Below are 18,528 nucleotides of genomic sequence, written 5' to 3'. Positions count from 1 at the left end.
TCCTGCATGACAACAGCTAAGGATCATGTAAGATATTAAGCAGAAACTGCACAACCCCTTGAAGATTTCCATTTTTTAAAAAAGTCAGGTTGGAAATGCATATATTATGTATCACATACTGGTCATGAGAGATTTAATGGGAGATGAGTTACAATACAGGATTTCTGGTACATTCCCCAAGCATCATTAATTGCTTAATTAATTAATTAATTAATTGTGTCCAGATGTCACGCGGGACCCCCCTGGTTGAAATTATCAATTTGTCCCTTGGCATGGGGACATTTGCAGGGGAACTGAAGGAAGCAGTGGTGTGTCCACTCTTAAAGAAAACTTCACTAGATCCTTTAGACCTATCCAATTACCGCCCAGTTTCAAATCTTCCATATCTGGGTAAGGTAATTGAGAGAGCTGTTGCTGAACAGCTTGGTAGGTTTCTGGAGGAAACATCGGCTTTAGATCCATTTCAGTCCGGTTTCCGTCCTGGTTTCGGGACCGAGACGGCTCTGGTTGCCTAACAGATGATCTCCGTAGACAACTGGATCGAGGCGGGTCAGGACTGCTGATCCTTTTAGATTTGTCAGCAGCGTTTGACATGGTCGATCATGATCTTCTGGACCACCACCTCGCAGACGTGGGGATACAGGGCATAGCCCGTAATTGGTTGTGCTCTTTTATCTCTGGTTGGGGACAGAGGATGGCACTAGGGAGGGAGATGTCGTCGCGCCACTCCTTGGTGTGTGGAGTGCCGCAGGGCGCAATTCTCTCACCGATGCCTTTTAACATCTTTATGCGCCCCCTTGCCCAGATTGTCCGGAGCTTTGGGCTGGGCTGTCACCAATATGCTGATGACACTCAGCTCTATCTGCTGATGGATGGCCACACCAACTCGGCCCCGGACACACTGACCAGATGCTTGGAAGTTGTGTTTGGATGGTTTCGTGGGAGCAGAAGGTCCTATGGCAGGGTCGGGATGGCATGGGGATGAGGGACCAACTCCCTTCTCTTGCGGGGGCCCAGTTAGTGCCATTGCCTTCCGTTAAGAGTTTGGGTGTAATCCTTGACGCCTCCCTTTCCATGGAGGCACAGCTTACAGCAACAGCCAAGGTAACATTTTTCCACCTTCGCCGCATCAAGCAGTTGGTCCCTTACCTTTCCCGCCCCGACCTGGCCACAGTGATCCATGCGACGGTCATCTCCAGGCTTGACTACTGTAATTCGCTCTACGCAGGGCTGCCCTTGAAGCTGTTCCAGAAACTCCAGCGGGTGCAGAATGCTGCAGCGAGGCTCCTCACGGGGTCTCTGCCATGGGAGCATATTCACCCAGTGCTTTTCCAGCTGCACTGGCTCCCGGTGGAGTACAGGGTCAGGTTCAAGGTGCTGCTTTTGACCCTTAAAAGCCCTTCACGGCCTGGGACCCTCGTACCTACGGGACTGCCTCTCCAGGTATGCCCCACGGAGAGCCTCAAGGTCCATAAACAGCAACACCCTAGAGGTCCCAGGCCCTAAGGAAGTTAGATTGGCTTCAACCAGAGCCAGGGCCTTTTCAGTGATGGCTCCGGCCTGGTGGAACGCTCTGCCTCATGAGACCAGGGCCCTGCAGGATCTGATTTCTTTCCACAGGGCCTGTATGACAGAGTTGTTCCGCCTGGCCTTTGGCTTGGAGTCAATTTGATTCCCTCCCTCCCTCTCTTTCTTTTTTCTTTTCCTTTCTCCTCCTGCAATGAGGCTACATTTTAATATTTTAATGTTTCAATATTTTAATGTTGTATTTTAATTTTGTTTTTAAGTTGTATTCATTTAACTTGTTTGCCGCCCTGAGCCCGGTCTTGGCTGGGGAGGGTGGGGTATACATAAAAATTATTATTATTATTATTAATGATGGCATGGTTTTTCAACAAATGGCTACCGGGACTTTAGTTGGCCTTTAATACTAACAGGCCTGTTTGTGAATTATGGCAATGGATTCACTGGACCTTAAACCGGCTAAGGTCATAGCAGAAGGGGAAACCCAGGTGCCTAGTGGCTTAAGTCTCATGTGTCACCACTTAAGAATATGAAATATATATTTCAGCTCTGTGCTGGGAGAGTGGCTACAAATTTTATGACGTTTAAGAATTGGGAATGCATTTCTGTCCATGGTCTACATCTTAAAATCTGGATATACTTTTTAGTCATGATTTAATCAAACTTTTGTGTCTGTATTTGCCTACAGGATAGCAACAGTCCGAGTTATCCAAAATGTTTAAGGGTGCAGTTTTTGTAGCACGTGAGCCCAAATTTTAATTCAGAAGGTGTGAAGGACTACATGCATATAGTCACCTGCTGTTACTTTCATCCCTAGCAAGTTCCTATAGTCATCCTTTCCCAGTAGGAATGTTGCAACCATCTTGAGCAAACGCTTTGTGAAATGTCATTTCACCCATGCAAAAAGTGGGGGGAGGGAGAGAGCGCCCGTGAAAGATTACTGTTTTAATCTGATCAGATCACAGCAGCACAACATCAACAAAGGATGGAAACGGGCAAATTCCCACTTTGGGAAGGTGAGCAGATATCCCACCCTCCAGTTAAAAGTTGATCAAATGTCTAAGTTGAATTGCTTCCATACACACGCTTCAAAAAATATATAATTTGTTTTTATTAAAGCATTTTCACAAGGGTGCATACAATGTCTCTGTTTCCTTTCTACATGTCAGCTACATTCGGTGTGAGGCACTGGCGTCACAGGCATTGTGAGGTGGGGCAGGGAGAAAGAAGGTGGGTGATGAACTTTCATTCTTTTGCAGAGTAGATGTGCAAAGTGGTAGCAAGTGGCTGATAGTCAGGTGCAAAATGCGCCCGGCACCTGGCTAATTTCAAAAACTGCCTAGTACTATTAGAATTTGATTGAACACAGCAAAACAACCAGATCCCCACTGACTACCTTGGGTATATCCTTAAAGCCTTTGATTGTTTGGAATGGAAATACCTGGTTGTTTTGCTGTGTTCAATCAAATTCAGTAGTTTCCTAATGGGGTCTGTTCTACTGCAACTGGGGAGAAAGCCAGCCTGGTCCAAGGCTATTAAGTTTGTGTGAGAAACATTTTATACGGTTGGCCAGAATTGATGTGAATATTTTGTAGTCTTGATTTATCAGCGAAATTGGGCGGTGTGATTCTATTTTGAGGCTGTGTTGTCTTTGAATGGCTTTGGTATAGAGACTATTTTGGAGGAGGCATGGGGGTCCTTTTATGAGGTCGTTGAACAGGAGTGTCATAAAGGGAATCAGGGTGTCTTTGAATTTCTTGCGGAATTCTGCTGTAAAGCCATCTGGGCCCAGGGCTTTGTGTGGTTCTACATTTTTGAAGACAGTCTCTTTTTCCTCTGGGGTAATAGGGCTGTCCATAATTCTTGTTCCTCTGCAGTTAGGGTTGGCATGGTCAGTCCTGCCTAGACCTTGTGCCATGGCATCCAGACAGGAATGTGAGACTGGTGTTGCCTGGGTTTTTGTCACCCCATGTTTCATACAGGCCTTCCTTTTTCAGCATTTTTAGTACAGTGGTATCTCTGGTTACGTACTTAAATGGTCCCGGACGTCTGTTCTTAACCTGAAACTGTTCTTAACATGAAGCACCACTTTAGCTAATGGGGCCTCCCGCTCCGCCGCCGCCGCCACACAATTTCTGTTTTCATCCTGAAGCAAAGTTCTTAACCCAAGGTACTATTTCTGGGTTAGCAGAGTCTGTAACCCGAGGTACCACTGTAGTCTATAGGAGTCTCTGCTGCTCTTTTTTTGGCTTCCTTCGGAGGAAGGTTGTCCAGAGGATTTGGGGGTGAATGTCTTGGAGAGGTATCTCTGGTGTTTAGATTGAAGTCACCTCCTAGAATTGTTTCCCCAGGAGATGAGTTTATTTCGTCTTTTCTGGATAAAATCTAACTGTTTTGAGTTTGGGGCCAATTGTCAATTTAGTTTTGCCATCTAGTGTTCCCCCTAACAAAGATGAACCTGCCTTTTTTGTCTTTCAGTACTGTTGTAGTTTTAAAATGTAGGTACCTGCTAAGCACTATGGCTCCTTCACTCTTCAAACTTATGCAGTACCTTAACACCACCAATAACCATGGCTGAAACTAGTTTTGTGGGGAAATTAATCACCTACAGATTTCAACAACTATTCACTGAGTTTCACAGTCAATGACTGTTTTAGTATCACTGAGGTTTGGATTTCTCACTTCCTGCTGCCCAGAGACAAAGCAGGCCCCTAATGTATGCACTGCCTGGCAAGGATCTGTTTCATCACTGACTTTGTTCCTCCATTTAAAAAACAACCAGGGTGTCTGCTTGTCGCAAACCCTCTCCTCCTGCCTGCAACACTCATTCTGTGTCCCAGCGCAAGACATAGCCTGGCACCATCTTTGAAAGGGGCACCCTCAGACTCTGTGTACAGTACTGTTAGGTATCACTAGCAACTAGTATCAGGTCAAAGGAGCTCCTCCCCACTCTAGAGACACTTAAAGGAAAGCTGGAAGAGGGAAGGAGAGAGAAGGGAAGAGAAAATGATAGTTCCTGGCACATCACTTTCAACAACATCATTTTCTGGATAAATAAAAAAACAGGGGAAAAACTGTCCAGTAGCACCTTAGAGACCAACTAAGTTTGTCTCTAAGGTGCTACTGGACAATTTTTTTAATTTTTAAAATTTATTTTGACTGCGTCAGACCCACACGACTACCTAACTGAATCTAGAATCGTTTTCTGGAAATAGAAGTGCCAACTGATTTCTGATAATGTTTAAGGCAGAAAAGATTTCACATCACACTTGCACAACTCTATTAGCCTTTGTTATATTAACATGGAGGGGGGAACCTTTTCAGAAGCCACAAGAGACAGCCAACAGGAAGGTGCCATAGCAATAGAATAGAATACAAGGGCGGAGAAGTCAGAGACATTCTCCAACAGCATCATTTACCTTACATAAGACCTTTGCATTTAGGTAAAAAACCACTGCAGATTTTGGACAGTTATTTAGAAAAGTAGACAATTAAACTTACACCTCTAGAATATGACTACCATATGATTTAAGGTATATAGCCCTAGCTACCAAAGGGTGCTGTGGGATTTCCTAGGGGAGTGCTAAGAGGCATGGGGCAGCAGGGGGGCACTGGTGGTGAGCCCCACCCAAGTGAATTGATCACTTATTTTGATCTTGGGAAGGGCAGCTGCTAAGCCACTGGATCCTGCAGCCCTCCTCTATGATTTGAGACCAGAAGCAAGCTCATTGCTAGGGTTTCCCAGCTCATCCCACACACAACTCTGTAAGAGAGAGGTGTGTGCATTTCTGCATGCAGGTATCTCCTGCTCTTAGGTTTACGCACACACAGTTATAAAAGCAACAAACACTTCACACTTCCTTTGGATCCCTTTTAGGATTTGGTTAATCACTAAAATAATACTTATGCTACTGTGATTAACAGAGGTTACTTGTGTGTTTTCACGTGGCAAAGCATTTACCTTCATCAGCTGCTCCGATAAAAATGAAACAACGCTGTTACCAAGGTGGCAGTTCTAGAGCTTGGGGGGGGGGGGTGTATGACTTTGGGTAAAGTCACATTGGAATATCTCTTTTATCAGTAAACAGCTAACTAATGTAATAGAGGAAGAAGCAAATGCCTCATGGGAGTATTTTTCTCATGTGAAGAGATTGCTAATTAGGAGGTCACTATTGCATTTTAATCTAGGTAAAAGCAATTTAGACCTACAGTCCCACAATCAAGATGGCATTTATTTGCTAGCTAATCAGCAGATATTTGCCCAAGTGATAACTTACATTGTTGATGGTAGGTAACAGTAAAATTTAAAAGACAAGTTACTGCATGATAAATGAAAACTGCTGACAAGATCAATATGTAATTAAGTGTTCCAAGAGTCACAGATCTAGAGCTGTCTTTCAGTTGGGTACTTGATCAGAGCAAATAACTTGCCAGACCCATGGCCCAAGCCACCCTTTGGTACATATGTGTGTGCAGGCAGACATGCAGGTACATTAGTTCTGCATACCAGCAAACCTAAGCTAAAAAAGAATACAGCCAGGATGTGCAAGGGCTAGCACTGCAGAATCAAAAGCAATACTGTGTTCACATAAAGAGATGCAGGTCAAAATGAAGAAGAGTTGCACAAAGTCTAACTACCTTCTGATGCACTCCAACTTGGTCCTTTGTCAAGTTTAGCTTTTGTTTGGCTGGTGTTGTGTTTTTCCCCCCAAATTCGGCCTATATTACATAAACTAGTGTGGTTAAGGACACATAAATCAGACTGTTACCCAAATATCAAGGAACCAATATATCATTAAATTAGGTCTTTGAAAGTCAGTGAGCAATCTTTAATAATGCAGGCCAATGTATTGTTGCAAATTAATTTTCAATTAATGTCAAGGCCACTCAGAAAAACTAAAAAGAGGCAAATGAAAATAAAGAGGTATGCTACCATTCACTTTGAGAGGCTCTGCAACCCAAATCCATGTGCAACAAGTGCACAGCAAAGCACATTTATTGCACTAAACAGCCCGTTGCTGTGCAGAAATGCCCTTAGTCACGCACCTTTTTAAAAAGAAGAGCTTTCAACATGAAGTAACTCAAAATGTCTTATTTTAGAGTCAGACATTAAGGAAAGCTCTCCTCTTAGTTTCATGTAAAACACAGTTTTAGGAAATAACTGAATTACCAACTACAGTTAAGCCCAAGGCGGAGACCTCCAAAACAATCTGCTTCCCTGTCATATAGAATTCTGTTGTTTTACCTCTTCCCACTACCCTCACTGTAGGAAAAAAATCACTAGGATCATAGCAGTTGACTTTCAAGTACCACTCATTTAACAAGTCATCAAAAGTCACCTCTCTTAAATACAAAGGATTCCCTCAAGCCTTCCCAAAAGGCCAACCAAGCTTGTATACAAAAACCCACAATGAATTCATGGGCATAGCCAAGGGGGGCAGCTGCCCCCATCAATTAAATCAATAAAAATACTTTACTAAGGTTCTGCCCCCCTAACAAAAATCCTGGCTACGCCCATGAATGAATTCCAAAAAAGTACTACATCAATGGGATCTGTCCTACATACACTTCCATAGGAAAATTCATGAACTTCTCACTAGACCCACCCTGACATGCATACTGTTTTACAGTGACAAAGCAAAGGACTGTTTCCTTGCCACATAATCAACTCTATGAACTTGACAAGTAGTAAATTCATATTTCTATTTCAAGTATGTAGGTAACCAGAGAGAACCTACAAAAAAATCAATGGGCAGAGAGGAATGCCTTCCTGACACACTTTGGCAAAGGGTACCTCATCACCTTTTTGCAGATAAATGGCTCATAAAGCATGCACTCCTCCTGTTCCCGGCTGTGGTGAGATTTGCAATCTGGTACAGAGAAAGAAAGATTAAGGAAAACAGTCTCCCTTGGGGAAAACCATACACTGTATTCTTGTATTCTTTTCTTCTTCTTCTTCTTCTTCTTCTTCTTCTTCTTCTTCTTATGGAGAAAGTGTTGCAGTGGCAACACTTCAAAGAATCCCATGGAGTTCAGCACCACCACAGTGGCAACAGGATAAAATGATGACCGGTCCTCCACCACAGAAATATGCACCTTTTATGTATAAGCTGATGGAAGGGACAATTCATTGCCCTAATCTTTTTAACTCTGCAGCTTTAAGAATGAGTTTGGACTGAAGGGAAGGATGCTGAGCATCTCACCACAAAGCAACGTCAAGTATGAACTGCATTTGGGAGGCAACAGGGAATCCCCGGCTTGTGGTGCAGATCCTCACATGAGAAATGCCTGCTTTTAAGAAAACAAAATTTGTAGAAGGGAGTCCCAGGCACCCCTAACAGGCCAGTCCCCATCCCTCTTCCTCCACTAATACAACCTCTCAATGTGCAATATGTCCGTCCCTCACAAAAGGGATGCCTTGCACCTTAGCAGACAGGATATCCCCGCCACCATGACACTCGCACGGTGTTCGTCCGCCGCCTTCCTCCTCCTCCTCCTCCTCTGCAGTGGGGAATGCCGGGCTCCTTGGCACAGGAAGCCCACTGCCCAGCTCGGCCCGCCGGAGGGGACTTCCCTCTAGCGCGCACACACACGCATCCCAGGCGCAATTCGGGGGGGGGGGTGCTCCGCTGTCACCCTGGATCCCCCCCCCCCTTTTGCAGGGCTCGGTAGTGCAATCGGGATTGGGGACCCCAGCGCCTCCCATTGCAGCAGGTGAGCACGTGCGCCTTTGCAGAGGCCGGGAGAGGCAGAGAGGTGCGGGGGGGGGGTTGCGGGGGGAGGAAACCCCCCGCCCCAAAGGAGCCACGTACCTGCTGCTGCTGCCGCCGCCCGAGAGGGAAGCCGCTCTCCTCGGCTGCTGCAAGAGCAGCTGCAGCTCCGAAGGATCAGGCTAAGCGGCGCGCGAGCGAGCGAGCGCGGAGCCACACGCACGTGCGCGCGCCCTCTCCCTCCCAGGTCCAGGGTTCCAGCGCCACCACGCATGCGCCAGCCCCTCTCCTCCCCACTCCCGCCCCCGCCGCCCTCCCTCCGCCGACGAGCCCGCGCTTCCTCCTGCCGGGCGGGAGGGAAGGAGTCCCCCCCCCCCCGCCGCCATTCCTCTTCTCTCATCCCTCTTTTCCTCCCGCCCGCCGGTCGCCTTGGAAACAAACCCGCTGCGCGGCGGGCGGGCGGGGCGCTCCCGCGGGTCACGTGGTGGGCTCTGGCGGCGGGCTTGGTAGTAATAGTAAGGCTGAGGAGAAAGGGGCGGGGCCAGGAAGGGGATTGGCGGCGGCGGCGGCCGAGGGGAGGCCTCGCCGGGGGTTTAGGCGGGAAGCGAGGCCGGGAGGCTTCTCCCTGTCCCACGACGCCCCCCGGCCCGCACCTGGAAGTCACAAAAGCCGCCCACATGAATAAAACAGCAAAACTGGTGCCACCACTACAAGGGTGGGGTTTTTGTTTCTTTCTTCTCTTTTAACTGGCATGGAATATTTGTATGCTTACCCTCCCATCCCAAACGGGCCCTCGTGTCATATTTATAAGTAATTAAATGAAACGAGGACTATTTGCAGTTGTCAACAGCTGACTCAAATTCTCTTTTTATTGAAGGTTGTTGCTCTTAGTTTACTTACAAAGTCCTAATGTAAAATTTCCAAGCCTAGCAACAAGCTGAGCTAATTGCCCCCAGCCCTCCGCCAGTGGGGCGGAGAATGGTGGGATAAGCCAGTGGTTTTCAACCCGTGTGCCATGGCACCCTGGGGCGCCTTGAAGGATGGCCGGGGGGGGGCTGCGGGCAACCCTGGCCTCCCTCCCTCTTCCCTCCCTCCTCGGATGCCCTCTTGCCTCTGGCTGTTGCAGCAGCCCTGGCCACAAGTTCTGCGGGCGAAGGGTGCCCTTAGGGCTGGCCAGGGGGTGCTGGGTGCCAGGAGCCAAAGCGGCTTCGGAGGAAGGAAGGAAGCGGGCGAGGGAGCCCAGCCAGCCAGTCCGCCAGCCCTGGCTGGACAAGTGGGAGGCCAGGCAGGCAGTGCTGCGCTGGCCTGCCTTGTGCTTGCTGCGTGCCAGGCCTGCCTGGGAGCTGAGGGCCTGGTGCTGAAGGGGAGACTCTGCCATGCAGGCCCAGTGGCGCCCGCTGCTGCCTCCCAAGGTGAGCAAGGTGCCGGCCTCACGCTCCCCTTTGGCCAGTCTCTGCTGGGCCGCTAAGGCTGGAGCCACCCTCTTCCCAGGCCCCTGGGGGGGGGGGAGGCACCAGGAAGCTCCTCTCTTTGGCGTGTCTCAACACAGGGGAGGGTGTTCAGAAAGGGGTGAGGGGCTGCTGGCTCTGCAGGCGAGGGGTGACCAAACGCCTCCAGAGCCCCCCAGGGGAGCCGCAGAAAGAAGGTAGTTGGTCAGGGGAGCCGTGAACTCAAAAGGGTTGGAAACCTCTGCCCTAGAGCAAAACTAACTAGATGCCAGGTCCAAGGCCACAATCCTCCATTCAATTTATTGGGAGTACGGTAAATCTAACTGAATTTATCAGGACTTAATAGCTGATGAAAGCTTCCATACATAACTAGAATTTATATATTTATATTTCACTATCTCCTGCCAACCTAGCAGTTTGAAAGCACGTCAAAGTGCAAGTTGATAAATAGGTCCCGCTCCGGTGGGAAGGTAAACAGCGTTTCCGTGCGCTGCTCTGGTTCACCAGAAGCGGCTTAGTCATGCTGGCCACACGACCCGGAAGCTGTACGCCAGCTCCCTCAGCCAATTAAGTGAGATGAGCGCCACAACCCCAGAGTCGGTCATGACTGGACCTAATGGTCAGGGGTCCCTTTACCTTTATACATCACTATAGTGTTCTTGAAGCTACGAACATGAGTTTGACCAAACTGCGGGAGGCAGTGGAAGGCAGGAGTGCCTGGCGTGCTCTGGTCCATAGGGTCACGAAGAGTCGGACACGACTAAACAACATGGATCACTAAGGGCATTGTGGTGTAAACCACTGAGCCTAGGGCTTGCTGATTGGAAGGTCAGTGGTTCGAATCCCCATGGCAGTGTGAGCTACTATCAAGTAGATAAATAGGTACCGCTCTGGTGGGAAGGTAAACAGCGTTTCCGTGCGCTGCTCTGGTTTCGCCAGAAGCGGCTTAGTCATGCTGGTCACATGACCCGGAAAAACTGTGGACAAATGTTGGCTCCCTCAGCCAGTAAAGTGAGATGAGCTCCGCAACCCCAGAGTCATTCACGATTGGACTTAACTGTCAGAGGTCCTTTACCTTTTTATACATCACTAAACGAGTTTAATCTAAATGTTGAGGTCAGAAAAGGACAAAATCAAACAGGATTTGACTTTGGGGGGGGGTCTGGTTGGAGATTTGTCTCGTGATATAATCAAACTTTTTTCTGTAGCATGTTTTATTATCGCTTCATTATAAAATACATGAGTTGTATAAAGGGATCTAGTAATATAATGGACTTTGTTGTTACCATACTTCGGACAGCAACTGATATATACTGGATCCATTCAAATAACATAATTCTACAAGAGAAGTGAGAGACATCTAGAGAAACTGGTTTGGTTGCATAAGGAACTGAGATGTAAGAAGGCTATGTATAAGAAATGGAAGAAAGGTTAAATCAGAAAGGAAGAGTGTATACAAATAGCAAACAGTTGTAGGGAGAAGGTCAGACGGGCCAGAGCTCAGAATGAAGGTTTGCAACGACCTGGATGAAGGAATTGAGGGGATGCTCATCCAGTTTACAGATGACACCAAATTGGGTGGGTAGCCAATGCCACAGAAGACAGAATTGGCATTCAAAATGACCTTAATAGATTGGAGAACCGGTTCCAAACAAACAAAATGAATTCCAGTAGGGACAAATGAATGGTTCTGCACTTAGGCAGGAAAAACAAGCTACACAAATATAAGATGGGGGACGCTTGGCTTGCCAGCAGTACATGTGAAAAGGATCTAGGGGTCTTAGTAGACCAAAGGTTTGCCATGAGTCAACAGTATGATGCAGCAGCATAAAAAACTCTTATTCTAGTCAGCAACAACAGCATCAATGGTATAGTATACCATTCAAGGGAAGTAATTTGTTGTTGGTATCCGTCTGTCTCGAGAAACAATGGTGAAGTTAAACCACTGGAGAATAACAGCAGCCGCTTTGACTGCAGAGACCTGTAAATTGTAACTGCTGCCTTCCACATTGTTTCTTCTGTGTTAGCAACACAAGCCTGGGTAATGTGTATGGAGGTCCTGGACTGGCCAGACAAGAAGATCCCCTGCCCCCCAATGCGGCCTGGCAGATGTGGTCCAAAAGAAAGCAGAGCAATACATTTGGCACCAGCTTGGCTGCGGGAGTTGCCAGAATGAGGTGTACAAGGTGCTATCCAACCATCTTAGGGATTGTACTCCGCATTTATGTAGGGTTTGCTCCTTAGGCTTTTCTTCTCCTGAAGATAATAATAATAATAATTTATTATTTGTACCCCGCCCATCTGGCTGGGTTTCCCCAGCCACTCTGGGCGGCTTCCACAAAGACCAAAAATACACTAAGATGTCACACATTAAAAACTTCCTTGAACAGGGCTGCTTTAAGATGTCTTCTGAATGCCAGGTAGTTGTTGTTTTCTTTGACATCTGATGGGAGGGCATTCCACAGGGCAGGTGCCACTACCAAGAAGGCCCTCTGCCTGGTTCCCTGTAGCTTTGCTTCTCGCAATGAGGGAACCACCACAAGGCCCTCAGCGCTGGACCTCAGCGTCCAGGCAGAACGGTGGGGGTGGAGACGCTCCTTCAGGTGTACTGGGCCGAGGCCATTTAGGGCTTTAAAGGTCAACACCAACACTTTGAATTGTGCTTGGAAATGTACTGGGAGCCAATGTAGGTCTTTCAAGACGGGTGTTATGCAGTCTTGGCGGCCGTCACCAGTCTAGCTGCCGCATTCTGGATTAGTTGTAGTTTCCGGGTATAGAAGGAATAGTCCCGCTCTATTCTGCCTTGGTTAGACCACAGCAGGAGTACTGTGTCTGCTTCTGGGCACCTCAGTTTAAGAAGGATATTGACTAGCTGGAATGTGTGCAGAGCAGGGCAACCAAGATGAAAAGGGTCCGGAAACCAAGCCTTTTGAGGAGCTGGGTATGTTTAGCCTGGAAAAGAGGAGATACATCTTAAAATACCTAAATGGCTGTCACATGGGGGATTGAGCAAGCTTTTTTCTCCTGCTCTGGAAGCTAGGACTTCAACCAATGGATTCAAGTTACAAGAAAGGAGATTCCAACTAAACTTCAGGAAGAACTTTCTGACAGTAAGGACTGTTCGACATTCAGGAGGTGGTGGACTCTCCTTTCTTGGAGATTTTTCAGCAGTTGTTAGGTTATCTGTCATGGAGACTTTAGCTGAGATTCCTGCATTGCAGGGGGTTGGACTACATTACCCTCGCGGTCCTTTCCAACTTGAGAATTCCATGATTCTAACAAAGCAATGTCTGTTGTTTTGTGCAACTTAAATGCATGTTTTAGAGTCTGGCTAGCATATTATTAATTGACATAGGGCATATTGGAACACCATGGGGAATGACAGAAGCTTTAAAAGAGCTGCATTTTAAAATGCTAAAATGTTGCCTGTTTGTTCATATATGCACACTGGGCAGATTGCATAACCATGCAGAGAGAACAGCTGCAAGATTAGATGGTACAGCTTAGAGATTACGTTGATTCAGCAGATTGCCTTGTGGCTGTCTGAGAAAGATTACACCATTGGAGTAAAGAATACCCATTTACACAGGATAAGCTCCAAACTAAGTAGAAAAAACTAACTCAATACAAAATTACATTAAAAAGAGGGGTGGGGATAAATTGTCACAATCTCATAAAATTTGATATATATATATTTCTGAGTACCCCTATTAGCTAAAGTGGTGCTTTAGGTTAAGAACAGTTTCAGGTTAAGAACAGACCTCCAGAACGAATTAAGTACTTAACCCGAGGTACCACTGTAATGTGATGAAGGAATGTGCTAAACTGGTGCTTGGCTGTAGTTATGAACTGGATGAAAGCAAAAAAACAAACAAAAAACCCTAACGCTCAGTCCAGATGTGACTAGGCATTTTAAAATGGTGGTTACTCAGTCTGGATTAGGGGGGATGCAACTTTATATGGTCATACTTTTCCTGAAGGATCAGGTGTGCTACCTCTGGGTACGTTACTGCCAGTCAATGGAGGCACAAGTTGGCTCTCGGGCACAGGGTGCCTTCCATCAGCTTCAGCTAATGGCACAACTGCAACTCTTATCTGGGTGAGGATAAGCAGTTTTAGTTGTCTATGTTCTGGTAACCCGTAGTTAGATAACTGCAATGTGATACGTGGAGCTGCCTCTGGAGAAGCAGCCTGATCACTGATTGGAACCAGGATGTATTAGCCTATAATACTAATTCTGGTCTCACTGTTTTGGTTGCCAGTTGTTTTCCAAGTCCAATTCACAGTGCAGGTTTTGACCTATAAAACACATTTTTTTATACAGCTCAGGACCCCAGTTATAGGCTTTCCCAGTCCAAACCTTCCTGGACCTTTTAATCATCACCTGGCTTTTCTCCGCGCCTCTGAAAAAGGTGTCATGGATTTCAGTGAGAGAACAGGATTTTTCAGTTGCTGTCCCTCAGCTGTGGAATGCCTTTTCCAATGATGTCTGCCTGGCATGAGCTTTGTCCATTTTTAAGCACCATGCAAAGGTGTTATTGTTCTCCTAGACATTTGAATCTCAGTGTGGTTTCATTTTTGTCCTGTTTTTTGTGTCCATCTTTTAATTGGGTGGAAAATGATATTTTCCTTGTTATTGAATGTTGGTTGATACTGTGTATCAACACTGGTTGATACTGTGTATGATTTTACTGTTTTACTGTTGTTGTTTTTGGTATCTCTGTATTTTAAACTTATAAATTGCTTTGAGACCTTAATAATGATAATGATGGAGATTGGAGAGTTTTGTTGGTGAGGTGAAACTGCAAGAACTCTGGTCTATGGCTCTTTAATATGAACAAATATCACTATCTTCATCATAGATTTAGGAGCAATGACTATCCTTGCTGTATTTAATGTACATGGGGCATTTAAAAAATAGTATATATATAATGCTTCTAGAACATCTTTAGGGAGTTCCCTAAACATGTGAACACTGAACATGTGATTTTATACATCTGTCAACTAATTTACAGATTACAGTATGAAATCAGGCATTCAGAAATAATGGGACAGCTGTTCTCAGTTGCACTCATGCATCCCTACTGAATGCAGCTGGTTTTCAGGAGGGAAATTAGCCTGTTAATGTGTTTAGGGTACAGGAGTATCCAGGATGCTCATCATCTGCTGTCAACCTTAGTAATGACCAATATACACAGTTCAACATTAATTTGTGTTTTGTTCAACGTTAATTTGTGTTATATTCTGATGAAAAGGAACTTGTGCTTATTTTGTATATTTTAGTATTTTTCTTATCTAAAGTACAGCTAAGTTCTACTATTTTTCTTACGCTGCAGCCCAACAAACTGTTTGAGCATAATTCTGTTTAATTCCATGCTTCCTGGCAGACAAGACACTGCAAGAATTTAATTCTGGTCAATGAGCCACAATAGCTGCTAGAGGGCCATGAAAATTCCAGATTTGTTCCGAATCTATTAAATATTTAGGTATATTAATACCAAAAGATATAACACAGTCACAGAAAAGATATAACACAGTCACAGTTAATATAAAGTAATTAATAAGAGTTTTCTTCAGATATTGATAGTTGGGAGTCATTGAACCTTACCCTTTGGGGAAGGGTGAATGCTCTCAAAATGAATATTATTCCGAGATTCATTGAACTGAAAGAAATTTCAGTTTTTATATCTGAATCATATTTCCAAAGATAAACACCCTCATTAGGAAATGCCTTTGGGGCTGAACAACACCAAGGATATTCTTGCAGCGAATGCAGCTAGAAATTAAAGAAGGTGGTTTCATAATTCTGAATTTAGAATTAGATAATTATGCTTATATACTGTTAATGTAGTAAATTAAATATTGGAAAGCTACCGCTGGCCTCAATTTTCCAGCGTGAGCAACCCTGGAATATATGCATAAGTACCTTTGGTTGCTTGGACAATACTCAGAAAAAATATTTGAAATCCCAGGTGACTGGAAACAACTACATTAGAAGGATATAGAATAATAAAAACAAATTTGATCCATTTTCACATCCTAAACTTACTTTCTAAGGAAACCCTACTCTAAAAATTGCAAAAACGATGGTATGGAAAAATCAGATGGAAGCAGGTGTATTGACTGATAGATAAGGAAGAAAATATCAGATGCGGCCCAATGGCAATATCTTCAATTACAACACGCCTAAGAAGTGTGTTTGGGCTGGCAGCTCTCTCAGCTTCTGAGACACCTGAGATATTAGAACAATGGGATAACTCATTGAAGACAAGCTAAGGATTGAAGGACTAGCTAAGATAGCTCTGTATTGGAGATGTGGCAAGGACAATGCCCCCCCCCCCCCCGAAACATATGTTTGTACAGTGTTCTATACGCACCAAGTTTTGGGAGAAAGTGCTAGGCTGTGCAGAAAAAAGTTCAATCTTTCAGCGGAGAATATTCTTTTGAACTATATACCTATTGAACTATATACCTCTTTTGAGCTATATACCTAACAATGGGACATGAAAATGGATTCTGCATGCCCTAATAGTGACCAAGAGTCTGATACTGCTGAATAGCTATGATCAACATTAATTCATGGACCAACAGTATGACAACACATGCAATTTATGAACAGACTACTTAACAGATGTAGACTTTTTTGGATAAATATGACAACATTCGGAATGAGTTTAAACAGAATGTAATACGCTATTAGCCAATGTATCTATTAGGATAATAACACTATATCAATTTATATAAGAATTTATGGGAGTAGATTACATTTCAATTTTGTATATTTTCCCCCCTTTCTTATGCACATGTTTGTTTTAGTTTTTCTCCCTCACTTCCCCCTTTTTTCTTTGTAGCACTTTATTTCTTTATAGTTGAAATTATTTCAATAAAAGAATATGTTTTAAATGTCTATCTCAAAGAGACAATTTAGCTCTTATTCAGCCTTATGTCATAATACATTTGTTTGTTTTTGGTGCAGTAACTAACAGAACCTCCTAGACTACTGGTGTACATGTGTGGGTATCAGATGTTCTTTTTGGCAGCAAAACAAGCTAATGCTATTGCAGGCTGCATGAACAGTGTCCAAATCAAGGGAAGTAATAGTGCACTCTATTCTGTCTTAGCCTGACCACACCTGGAATACCGTGTCCAATTCTGGGAAGCACAATTAAAGAAGGATGTTGACAAACTGGAATATGTGCAGAGTAAGGCAACCAAGATGATCAAGGGACTGGAAACCAAGCAATATGAGGATCTGGGTATGTAGCATGGAAAAGAGGAGATTGAGAGGAGATATAATAGCCATCTTCAAATATATTAAGGGCTGTCACATGTAGGATAGAGCAAACTTTCCCCCCACTGCTCTGGAGGGCAGGACTTGAACCCATGGCCTCAAGTTTACAAGAAAGGAGATTCCGACTAAACAGCAGAAAGAACTTTCTGACAGTAAAAGCTGTTTGACAGTGGAATTATCTCCCTCATGGGGTAGTGAGCTCTCCTTCATTGGAGGTTTTTAAGCAGAGGGTGGAAGGCCACCTGTCATGGATACTCTATCTGAGATATCTGCATTGCAGGGGGTTACACTAGTCAAATACACCCCTTTGTCTTGTGGCTTCATCCTACTTTAGGGTGGGTAGGCATTGGGATTGAGATGGTTATCTGTCTGACACTTTGAGGGCAGAATATCACCAGTCATGACTCCTTGGGAAGGCCCTGCAGACCTGACTGGACATCTTGGGGATTATGGCCGGCTCTCTCACCCCTCCCCTTATACCTCACTTCCCTGGGTCCTAAATGCCATTGGAACTGAGAAGATTGATACAATGATGTGATTTCTTATGAATTTCTAAAGTTTTCCCATTGATCCTGTACATAGATACATTTATCAATGAATTGCTACATTTTGTAATGTGCAGTGGAGGCTCTTCATCTTTGCCTCATAGTGTGGAGAGACAAGGCTCAGAGTGTGGGGGAGGTCTCTCATCCCCCTTCCAATTTCCCTGTAACAAATGCAGACTTGTTTGATTTGGCTATTGCATTTAACCCTGAAATGCAGCTTAGCTAAGAGACTGACTGAGCCATGAATCAAGAAGTCTGCTGCTTAAGTCTTTGCTTTGAATTCACTATATGGCATTTGGTAAGTCACTCTTTCGCAGCCTCAGTCCCCCCAACGACAGTATTTATTTGGCCCTGCAGTTTCAGAAAACTTCTTTCCTAGCCCAACCTGGAGATGCAGGGGATTTAAAATGGAACCTTTTGCAAGCAACGGATGTCCCCTGCCAATGAGCTACAGCCCTACCCATTTTGTCAAGGGAAAGATTTTCTTCAGGCATCGCCTCCAGGCTCATAACAAAATTGTCCCAACTTTCATTTAGGGTTGGCGGTATGACGTACACCTTTGCAATGTCTCGTTCCTACAGCTCCACAAATGTTTTCTTTATAGCTAGCAGGTGGTATTTGCTGCTGTTGTAGCCTTAACATAAATGTCTCTCAATGCTTGCTGGCTCTGCTTAGCTTCAGCAACGCCCTCACGTTGACGAGTTCGCTGTCCTCCAAACCCAGGATGATAGTGGCATGAGCTCGCTCATCCTTCTGTAGACACGCCGCAATGGGGTTGTCTGGAGTCTGTTCACTTATCAGAGGCCATAAATCCTCCCGATGCAGAAACAGCTCCATCTGGACACTCTAGGTCAAATAATTGGTTAACCACTCTTAAGAGCATTTCTGAAGCAATGTGGTTCAGGGGGAGGAGCATATAGGGATATATACAATATTAGCCATACTCAGAGCAGGCCCACTGAAATTAATGGACATGACATGGGTCCCTTAATTTCAGTGGGTCTGCTCTG

The 18,528-nt window shown here is 45.1% G+C and overlaps 1 protein-coding gene and 1 long non-coding RNA gene across 7 annotated transcripts in view; one reads left to right on the top strand and one right to left on the bottom strand.

Moving 5' to 3' along the window:
• TMEM266 (transmembrane protein 266) overlaps positions 1 to 8,729 on the bottom strand; it is a 96,753-nt gene extending 88,024 nt beyond the window's left edge. For 2 of the 3 annotated variants that reach the window (XM_083399029.1, XM_083399031.1), the window contains exon 1: positions 8,337 to 8,729. The gene's annotated coding sequence lies outside the window, so the exon portion shown is untranslated. The remainder of the gene's footprint in view (positions 1 to 8,336) is intronic. The other variant, XM_083399034.1, reaches the window with a different exon arrangement.
• Positions 1 to 18,528, top strand: part of LOC310657925 — a 66,657-nt gene that overhangs the window by 25,896 nt on the left and 22,233 nt on the right. For 3 of the 4 annotated variants that reach the window (XR_014502001.1, XR_014502002.1, XR_014502003.1), the window contains one exon: positions 16,804 to 16,938. This is a non-coding gene — a long non-coding RNA (uncharacterized lncRNA). Of the gene's footprint in view, positions 1 to 9,289; positions 9,647 to 16,803; positions 16,939 to 18,528 lie in introns of those variants that run through there. The other variant, XR_014502004.1, reaches the window with a different exon arrangement.

The sequence above is a fragment of the Podarcis tiliguerta genome (genome assembly GCF_965153285.1).
Source record: "Podarcis tiliguerta genome assembly, chromosome: 9".
Classification (NCBI taxonomy): Eukaryota; Metazoa; Chordata; class Lepidosauria; order Squamata; family Lacertidae; genus Podarcis; species Podarcis tiliguerta.
Note: the sequence above shows the minus strand (reverse complement) of the source record. Positions and strands in the feature narration are given on the sequence as shown.